The 10,595-nt window shown below is 42.9% G+C and overlaps 1 long non-coding RNA gene across 1 annotated transcript in view; it reads left to right on the forward strand.

Annotated features, from left to right (window-relative positions):
* The window catches only part of LOC103582261, an 11,154-nt gene extending 1,414 nt beyond the window's left edge, over positions 1–9,740 (forward strand). The window contains exons 2-4 of the long non-coding RNA XR_549739.1: positions 9,030–9,092; positions 9,481–9,566; positions 9,664–9,740. This is a non-coding gene — a long non-coding RNA (uncharacterized LOC103582261). The remainder of the gene's footprint in view (positions 1–9,029; positions 9,093–9,480; positions 9,567–9,663) is intronic.
* Positions 9,741–10,595: the final 855 nt, after the last annotated feature.

The following is a 10,595-nucleotide window of genomic DNA, read 5'->3' on the forward strand; positions in this document are numbered from 1 at the left end:
AAAAAAAAAGGATCTGTTTATTTAGCACAAGTGACATTATTTTGGAAATAATTAGCAGCATAAATTTCTGCTGTCCCTGAGGAAGAAATCTGGCTGTTTAAACAAAGAATTGAGGCATTAGAAAATTCCATTGTGGCATTTATTAATATAAAGATTCCTGTGGTAGGCCTTTGTGAATCCTGATAACAAAATATTCAAGAGAATTACAGTTGGGAAAGGTCACAATTAAGTAATGACTTCTTTTTAGAAAAGTGGTTTGCTCTCTGACACCCAGTCATTTCTGCCTTTTTCTGACCAGTCTTTTGTTCTTTAAACAAGCCCATTTTCTTTTACTTCGAGGACATGAAGGGCATTTGAGCTGCATCTGTTACCTATTCAGCTTCTCTGTCTTATTTGCACCTGTTATCACCCTTCCTGTCATTAAGGTAGACGATGGGCTGGCTGGTTAGCCCAGTTAAAGCGTGGTGTTGGTAACACCAAGGTCAAGGGTTGAGATCCCTCTACCGACCAGCCGCAAAAAAAAAAAAACCCCAAGAAAAGAGTACAGTACAAAGGGAAAAATATTTTTAAAATGTCTTGTTTTCTAAATCTTTGATTATTTACTTGTTCTTCTCTGGGAGGCAGTAAGACCTATATCCTAATCACATTCTTGCTGTTACGGGGCTTTGACATCTCATTTACCAGTCTGGGCCTCAGATTCTCCATCTTTAAGGTGATAGGTGGGGGCGAGCTGTACCCTCATTGGTAGACAAGGGCCTTGGTTTGTTTGTGCTTTACCCTGATCACTCGGCACATACTTCAGTACCACTGAACCACAAAGGGTTTTGTTGTTTATCCCTGTGCAGTTTTGGTGACTTTTTATTGAAGCATAATATTTCTACTCCCTGTGCAATTTCCATTCATTTATTCATCTTGTGTTAGATATACTAGGAAATAAAGGTGAATTAATACAGCCCTCAAGGAGCTTGGCATGAAGGGGAGTCCTCTTCCTGGCCAGCCCAGTTGCCTCCTAGGATTTCTCCCTGGAGCAAGAAGGCCACTTAGAAAGTGACCTGGCCAGGATCAGCTTCTGTTCTCGCTAAGGCACAGACAAGCTCTCACCTCCTTACCAGTACGTCTTTCCTCTTGGCATCACTGTTAGGATCTCTCTTTCCATTCCAGGGCTTTGTTCCCCTGTTCCAACCCTTTAACCATCTTCCCAATGGAGAGCGCCTTACAACCAGAGAATGTTAGCATGGGAAGGGGTCATCTGGTGCCCGAATGTGTACTTTACAAACGGGGAAACTGAGGTGCCAAGAGGTCAGTGACCAGTGGTAGCACTGGGTCTAGAACTGAAGAGTTCCTGAATGCTCCTGAATCCTCGGCCAGAGTTCTCACTCAGCTTCCCTGGCTTTGGGATTTCCACCTACTCTGCTTCCTCATTGTCCCGGAGGTGAGGAGATGGGACTAACTTTGATACAGTTTCTGTTCCATGAATGTCATGCCTCCTGTATTTGGAAGAAATGAAGTCCTTCTTAAACCCCGCCTGCTAAGGCCAAGGCGTGGGTGCAGTGGAGTCCAGGGAGGGCATCCTGCGGCTTATGTAGCTTGGATTTTTATTTCTTCAATTAATATGGTAGAGTTTTATCTCCACGTATTCTGCAATACATCTCGGGAAGAATACAGCACAGGTGGGCAGCTGACCCTGAGTAAAACTGTCAGCTGGCAGAGTTCATCTCTAATCCCTGAGCTGCCTTCTGATGCTCATTTGTGCCTCTTTCTCCTCTTCCCTATGCTTGCTTTCTACCCCAGCCCCGTGCACCGCTCAGGGCCCCTTCCCAGGCTCAGAAGGGCTCGCCCTCTCCGCCTCATCTCCTGGTGATCCGTGTCCCCTCAGGCATCCTCAGCCTCCTCGCTGCTCTTCGTGTTTTGTTGTGGTTTTCAGATTTTGTCATAAACATCATTTCATTTGATCCTCTCAAGACCCCCATGTGGCAGAGAAGACAGCTATCATGTTCCTCTTGTAAGAGAAGGGGTAAATGAGACTCAGTGAGTTGAGTGGCCGTGCTGCTGGTGTTAGGATGTATCCAATTCCCTGAGTCTAGACCCCTGCCTTGCCCCCAATACTGAGTGAACCTTCCCTTGATTGCAATGCTCTCTTCTGCTGCTAACCGTGCCATGGTATTGACAGAGTCCTGTCCCTCCATGGAACTTGGTTAATGAATGCGTACTTTTAGATGTTTCAGAGAGAGACAGTGACTCATACCCTGCACTTTAATAGACCAGTGGGATAGATATTCTTCAGGTCAACCTTTCAATTGTTCACTTTATGCACATTTCCCCTTCTCTGTATATAAGGCTGTCCATTAAGCCAAAGAACCAAGCAGATTTAAAAGGCAATAAATTGAAATCATAGAGGCAAAGGGATGAGCAGGTAGAGAGAAGAGGAGTGAGGGAGTTGGGGAAGAGACTCAGCCTGCCATATCCTCAGGGTTTGGAAATACTGACACTGATGTTAAACCAGAGGCACTAAGAGAAATCAGGTATCTACATGCCAGGCTAATGCCTTATCTCATTACTCCCCATAAAACCCATATGAACCTGGTACTATAGTTGTCATTCCTGTTGTACTTTTGACAACACTGAGATACAGAGTGGTTAAGGAGGCTGCGCAATATCACACAGCTGGCACATTGTGGAGTTAAGCTTGAATTCAGGTCTGCTGACCCCTACTTCCACCCAGGCCTCACAATAGTGTGTATATCAGGGAGGCTCGGACACTCTCGAATCTCTTCATCTCACCCAAAGGAGGGCTGTGGCACATGCAGAGCCTTCTAGAAAATGACATAACAACATTGTCTTGGGCGCTTAGGACAGTTGAAGAGAAATGATTATTTCCAACACCATTTCCTTGATCCCTAAATAGAATCTGTTTCAACTAATTTCAACGAGAGAAAGCAAAATGTTAAGAGAGAGAAGAAACTTGTAATATGTCGTGTGAGAAATACATATTTTGATCCAGCTTTTTCCTGAGCTGGCTTCAGGAAAAAAAATCAAATAAGTGCCAAATCTGTTGACTAAGCTTCACAAAAGTTTAGTACTGAAGGCTTCCTTACAGTTTGGAAATTTTACATTTCACATTCCAAAGTTCACTTGGGAAGTGTTAAGCGCAGTAGATAATGTTTCCACTGCATGTGCCAGTAGTATTTTTGAAAGTTTATAAACTGTCCAGGAAGCATTTGCTGCTGAAATTTGGCACATGGTGCGTTTCCCTCGCAAACCATTTATTTGTTCCAAATTACCTCACAAATTACTTGGATGTCGAATTTTAGAGAGAAGCGAGAACCACACAAAACATTTTCATGAATAACTGTTGGTCTGTAGCCAAGTCTCACTTATAATCTCTTCAACCTAAGGTGTTTCTGGGTTCCTTAAGAAGACAGTGTGGAGAAGGTAGGTCTGAAGTTAGGGAAGGCAAGTTGTTTCTCAGGACTGTGATCTCTTCTTGGTCAGAAATCACTCTGTTCTTGCAGTGCCCATGGCCTCTGTGGGTGGCCTGAGCAGCTAACTCCCCAGGAGCGGCAAAATCTATTATATTAGAACCTGTGTATTTTCATTTACACTTAGAAATAAGATGACAACATAAAAGGACCATTTTGTCATCATTTTACTGAACTTCTTCACTCAATCAAGTAATCCTGACATTTCAGAGCTGGAAGGAACCTTGGAGAAGGGCCTAGTGAACATTAGGGCAGTATTTCTCAGCCTATGAGCCGAGGACGGCGGCCAAGAGGACCTTCGGGGCATGTAAAACGTGCTGATTCCTTGGTCCCACTTCAGACCACTGAGGCAGACTCCCTGGGGTTGGGACCTGGGAATCTGCCTTTACATAAGCTTTCCAGGGGATTTTATGCTGAGTAAGTGTGACAGCCAGCCCTCTAGTGAACCTCATCCCTCTATTTTTATGTATGTGTCACTTCCTCTTAAGTTCTTTGGCCTCACCCCAGCATCTCCTGGGAACTATTGCTTTCACCCCTCTGCTTTGAAAGCCCTTTATTCCATTGTGTCCCTTTATGGTATTGTTACCTGTGGCACGTGAGTCTCCTCCAGGAAGCTCCTTGGGGGTCAGGATCTGTTGCCCTCATCTTGTGTCCCCAGCACCTGGCAAAGTGCCTGGCACATGGTGAAGTTCATTAAATTCATTGTGGAATGAAGGAATAAACCAGCCTTATAGCCAAGGGAGCTGTTGGTTGGCTGTGGTGGCAAAGCCAGCGTGAGAGCCTGGGTCTCCTGAGCCCTCTAGATTGTAATTTCTACGTGGTGCTGCTGCTCACAGAGACTAATTTAACTGCAGGAGCTTTTGTCAGTTTGTTTACTAGTTTGATTTTTTTTTTAACTTCTCTGAATTGTGTTTGCATGATAAAGCATAAGGCTATATACTCTTCTGATAGTGTTGCATTCACCAAAAACACAGAGCATTTAAAAAGGAAAAACGATGCGCACGTAAATGGATACAACACTCACCACCATTGCCTGGCCAATTCCTCGCAATTCCAGAATTCTAGGTTTTCTGCCATTTATCATCAAGGCCATACTTATTGAGGCTCAAGTCTTGACAAAACAGGATTGAGAAGTGTAATTCATAACGCTTTGTAATCCACAAACTGTTTTTTCTCCATGAAGGAAAAGAGAGTAGAAGATAAAGAAAACTGTCATTCCCAGGGCACCTTGGGCAGCCAGTCCCTGTGTTAAGAGCTAACGTACTTGATCTATTTGCCTGTGCTCTGACAGGAGGTCTTCTTAGCCCTGTTTGACGTATGAGGGAATTGAGGTCGCAGAGCAAGTGAGAGCAGAGGCAGGATCTGAACCCCTGCTTTCCAGCAGGCTGCGTTAGCCTCAGAGCTTCTAAAGCGCATACAGAGATGACATGATCACAGCCTCCATTGAAGCCACTGTGGGACGTTCACGTGCTTTTCCTCTCTACCTACCTGTCAGCAGGCTCAACCCTTCACTTCACAGAGACTTTTTTAGCACCCTAAAGAAAGTTCCCTCATAGGGACTTTCCCAGCCCCTGAGACTCCATCCTCAAGAACACTCTGTTGACATTGTCAAAGGATCTACTCCAATGTTGGCCTTTTTCCAGCAGAAGGACAATTTATCATTTATGTTCGATTTGTGGAATTGCTTCCCAAGACCCCAGAAGAGAAATATGGAAGTGTGGTAGAAGAAAGCTCTCAGTAGCCAAGATTATACGATTGGATCCCCTTGGTGGGTCCACCCCCGCTCAGCTTCTGTGCAGTGCTGAAGGGTCACGAAGGGCGTCATGCTCCAGGCGCTGGGTCAGTCCCCTGGCCACACTGTCTCTGGGAAGCTCAGGCTCCCTGGCTCTCTCAGAACTGAGTGTAATCACCGTAATCAGAGTAAGAGGTGCTTCCGTCTGGGCAAGGTCAGGACAAGTACCAGGAGGAGAGTGTGTCCCCAGCTACAATTCTGGCACCAGACCAGCACTTGGCTGTGCGAGGCTTATAGCCCGGAAGATTACCCGTTGGGAGGTTGTTGCTCATGGAATATGGTCTTTGTTTGTCCTTCGCTACCCTTTTTCCCCACCTTTGTGTCTGTGTCTTTCCTGAGGCATATCGCTCCACCTGCATTTTCCTCTTTTATTGTCTTTCTTTTTGTCTCTTCTCTTCTCTCATCTCTCTAATCCCTGTTATCCAGACTAGAGCCTAGGGTGGCCACAGACTTTCTGTAGAACCAAAGAATCTCTGTTAGGTTGTTTTTAAAGAAAAATTTCATTAGCTAAAATTTATTAGCTAAAATCTGTTGCTAAATGTAGGAAATATTCTCTCTTCTTAATTAAAAAAAATTTAGATGAATAGGCTATGTAGTTTTTAAAATTCAAGGCAAAGTCCTTCATTGATCTTAATTCTATTCTATTTTATTTTTTTTAGTATTACCATTTAATGGTGACTGAACACTAGGTTTTAATTACAGTCCATGGGGAGAAAAAATTCCAGCATAAACAATGAATGCAAGCGGCACTTAACTGGCAAGGCTACCATGCTTCTCATCTGGACCATACGCAAAACCCTAGTGCATGCGTTCCTGTGTACAGTAACACAGCACCAGAAGCAACACAGCTGCATACATAAACACAGGTCATTCTTTTCAGCCCTACATGGAGATGTAATTAACAGTATCAAGCACTCAAAGAAAATCAATCTGCCGGTTTATATATACTACACGGAGATCATAGCCTATAGAGTAATAAGAGCTACATCCTCAAGAGGCATACGTATAGACACACAATTTTTGTTTAATAATCTTTAAAACAAAGATCAAAGTTCATTTATTTAAGTCCTGTTGCATTAACAAAAAAATAAAAATAAAATGGAACCAAATAATCATTTAAAGTTTAAAATTCCTAAATTATCCAATCTATACAACTGTGGGAGACTTCATCAAGGTTTCTGAGAAGCCTAGGGCTGTTTCAGCTAAACCATAGGATTCATTGCCCTTAATTTTAAAAAAAGCAAAATTATGGTCACTAATACAGGGGGAAGTTTTCTCACCTTTGATATAAGTAAATATTTTAAAATATAGGTGGGAAGAAAAGACTTTTGGCCCAGTCATAACATGTATAATGGCAATTTCCATTTTTCCTCACTTGAGTTTTGTACTAAAGGGTTTCTTTAGGAGAGTCCATGTTATTATAAGTTTTTGCAAAATCACCATTTAGGGCCTTCATTTATTTAAATCTGTAAAAGGTGATTGTTGGACAGTTGCCAGCTGACTCATGTTTCCATGGTATGAAAGCTGGATACATAGAGTCTTAGAATGGTAATCAGCTTTTTATTTTACAGAGACCCCTATGTTCAAAGAGTAAATATATAAAAAATTTTAAATAACACACACACACACACAACTGTTAAGTGCTAAAGGCTTTCTGAGTACTTATTTTAGAAAATACTCCTCTTTTACCCTCTGTGGTCCCCACATGTAGCATCTCTTGAGGATAATTTCTGATTTCACATTCTTTTTGTCAGACACCCTTCCTTTTTTTTCTTTAATTTCTTCACAAAGACACAATGATCTTGAGCCTTCCACATTCATCATCTGATATGCTTTTTCAGAGTTCAACTTAAATGAAAAACAAATATTGTTCATGTGTAAACAATGATGATGACTTGGGGCCACGTCTTGCTTTTTTTTTTTTTTTTTTTTTCTTTTTCCGTGTCCGGCAACGGTTCGCAACCCTCAGTGTCGCCCCCGTACCGGACCAGGACCGGCAACGGGATCGCAACCCTCGGTGTTGCCCCCGCGCCTCGCTCAGCCAGTGAGCGGGAACCGGTCTGTATGTGGGATCCGAACCCTCGACGGGAGCGCCGCCGCGCTTCCCAAGCGGCGCACTAGCGCAGTGCGCCACTGGGCCGGCCCTTCTTGCTTTTTTTAAAAAAGGCGTTCTAGCTTAAAATTTTATTTCATACTTGATATTTCAGGTATTTATCGTGAGTCTTTATTAATACCCCTGCAATGGTGATTCTAAACCTTTTGGTCACTGGCCCCTCTGAAAATATGAGAAAAGTCCTGCGTCTTTTCTTCAGGAAAGCACATGCACAAAACCCCACACCCATTTCAGGGGGTTTACAGCTCCCCTGGGTCAACAGGATAAGACTCTCCTAAGTTATTAATTTTCTCCTCTATGAAGACTGGATGCTACTTTTGGGGGTGGAGTAAGGAGAGAGGAAAGGGGTTGGACAGCATTCCTGCTCTTTCATTTGTTAAGAGAAATTATTTTTCAAAAATAAATACAGTGGTCTTAAATTCTTTTTTATTTTGAAACACTGCAGTTCAGGTACCAAGCCCAGAAAAGAAAGCAAAATGATGACAAGTGTGCATTAGTGGTAATGGACCTAAATTTGCAATGGCTTTGCCTTAACAGAGTCCTGCAGGGTTAGATAAATCCATCTTCCAGCACATGGGACATTTGAACTAAGCTTCTGTGTTTTAAAAACTGTATTGATGTTATGAGTAAATGTTATGGGTCAGCATTCACTCATTTTCAAAGAATTTTAGTTGAAAAGTTTCTATTGTTGATTTGTCACCCAAGGAAAGAGATTCACCTGGCAAGTCAGTAGCGCACATTCATAAGACTGTCCTTGGGTTTTACTAGCTTCGTTTATTTCCCCAAATATTAAGTGAAAAATATTTGAGTATTCACTTGGCATAGTGGAAAGAAGAGACATTTCCTCGTTGTCTGAGAGGGATGACAGGAGTTGTTCAGATTTGAAGATTTATTGCAAGAATTCTCCCAGTGAGGCCAGGCTCCAGGCTTTGTACTATAATTATGTTTAGAAAATCATTTCGTGATCAAATATTAATTTGTGAAGAGGGTTGTGTAACAAAGAAGTAGACTTTTTATGAATAAGAGCAATTTTCATGAGATTGTTGAGAGCTGTTTTTTGTTAGGTTAAATTTCAGCAAGATGTTGGTGTCAGTCTGTTCTCCTACTAACCTTCTCTCCCCTTCATTTTTTTTTTTTTCTTTTAAGTGAAAATAACTTGACCCCAGCTTTCTGTGCCCTTAGCCATGGGCATTTTCCAGTTTTCAAACCAGCACAGTATCATCCCTGATTCCACCCCCACCTCCAGAAAACAGTTCTGTGTGGTTAATGAGGGGTAAGGTGACAATGGGATTATGTATGCTAGGCATTTAACACTCAGAAGCATACTCTGTGTTTCCACATTAGAAAATAGACCACATTTAGAAAATAACTTCACTGTTTGCTTCTAATAATGTTCAGCCATTTGTTTTGGTAAGTAATTAAAGTGCCATCTCTTCTCCTGCCTAGTCATCAGGTAACAATCTAGATTTAGAGAGAGTGAGCTAACAAGTTGCTGTTAGAGTTGATTTGTTCCCTAACCCATCCTGTGAATATCAATGCTAACAACAGTGTCTTGTGTTTTTTTTTTTTCTTTCTTTCTTTTTTGTTTTTTTTTTTTTTCTTTAAATAAATGTGCTTTTTCCTATGTGAATAATTATATGTCTAGAAACAGCCATGGAGTGATTTTGCTGTTCTGAATGGGGGAAAGATTAATAGTGACATTTGGAAGGCAAGTATATTGTCAAGATTTTAGATCATTTAATATTTTTTCTTTCTGCATGGCTGTGGCTGTATATTTTTCTTCTTCGTGAATATCCATGCATTCTGCAGGGACAGAGCGATTGGGCTTCTTGCTAGGGGCATCAGCTCACACTCATGTTGCCTTTTTTTTGATGTGTCCTCTTGTGAATGATGAAGCCGATTGCCCAGGTTTGTTTTGTAAGAGCAGGCGCTTGCACCGGTCAGCATCCAGCAGTCCTTCCTTGCATGCCTTTTTCTGCCTAAGCTCACATACACTCTCTGCCTCTTGCCGGGAGGACTTCCCTCCCCTTTGATTTTGGGGCAATGTGTTGGATTCCTCTCCCATTGTACATTAACAGGGATCTATTTTCCTCTAGGATTTGCATGCAGCCACAGTTAACCCAGACCCCAGTTTAAAAGAGTTTGAAGGAGCAACACTACGCTATGCATCTTTGAAACTCAGGTAGGACATTGGAAGGATCTGCTCTAAAGTATGGCTTTGTGCAGCTAGAGTTTGCAGTAGAATTCTAAGCTCGGTTTTCTGTTTGTTTTTTTTCTAGAAACACCCCACATGCTGATGATGACGATTCTTGTAGTATCAACAGTGATCCCGAAGCCAAGGTTTGTGAGAAACATACTTTCAGCAACCAGGTTATATTCTTACATCACAGTAATGACTTTGGATTATGGCTTAGTTTTTAAAAACCATCAACCCAGAGTCACTTAATAAGTAATTATCCCTCAATTCTCTCTCTTTTCTAATGTCCCCAACATTTTAAGAAAACTCCTAGGCCAAGTTAGGTTTCAGGAAATTTCTACAACCATGGAGGACTCTGCCCGAGTCTCACCACATCAGCTCTTTGTGCAATGTAATATGTTAAAATTAAAGATCAAATGGGTGGCTTCACAAGCCTTTGAAGATACACCAGGCTCTGCCTTTCAGAGCAGTGGGAGTTGAACAAGTGGAGTGTGAGACCCCTCATGCCCACCTCCTCCAGAGCAGCCTCACACTTGTGCAAGGTGAAATCTCTCTGCCATGCCTGTCATCACAGGTTAGAGGCGTACGCTTTATGATAGAAAGTGAGGGCAAGCTTGTGTCACTTGTGTTTCTGGGCTCCTGCTGGTGTACCGGCAGGGCCATCTTTAGGGCACGTGCCAGGGCCCCATGCATGGGGTTCAGTGCTCAAGGTTGCTGTCTTGAAATTCTTAATCAGTGAGTCTGAATTTCTAGTTTTTAAGTGAAGTTCGGCAGGACAATGGAGCATGCACCAGAGGGCGGGGCTTGGCTTGCACACAGTCCTGCCACCTTCCTACCTCCCTGGGTGGTTATGGCTGCCTGCTCCCCTGGCCCTGCCAGACCTCCCTATCTCTCCCCACCCAGAGACTCCTACTGCTCTCCACCCCCAGCAGGAGCCCAGGGTATAGCACGTAGAGGGCTGGAGTCGGGCATACATGCCCCATGGTGTGTCAGGATGGGGCATGGGTGATGGCA

Source organism: Galeopterus variegatus, unplaced genomic scaffold (genome assembly GCF_000696425.1).
Source record: "Galeopterus variegatus unplaced genomic scaffold, G_variegatus-3.0.2 Scaffold15441, whole genome shotgun sequence".
NCBI classification, from domain to species: Eukaryota; Metazoa; Chordata; class Mammalia; order Dermoptera; family Cynocephalidae; genus Galeopterus; species Galeopterus variegatus.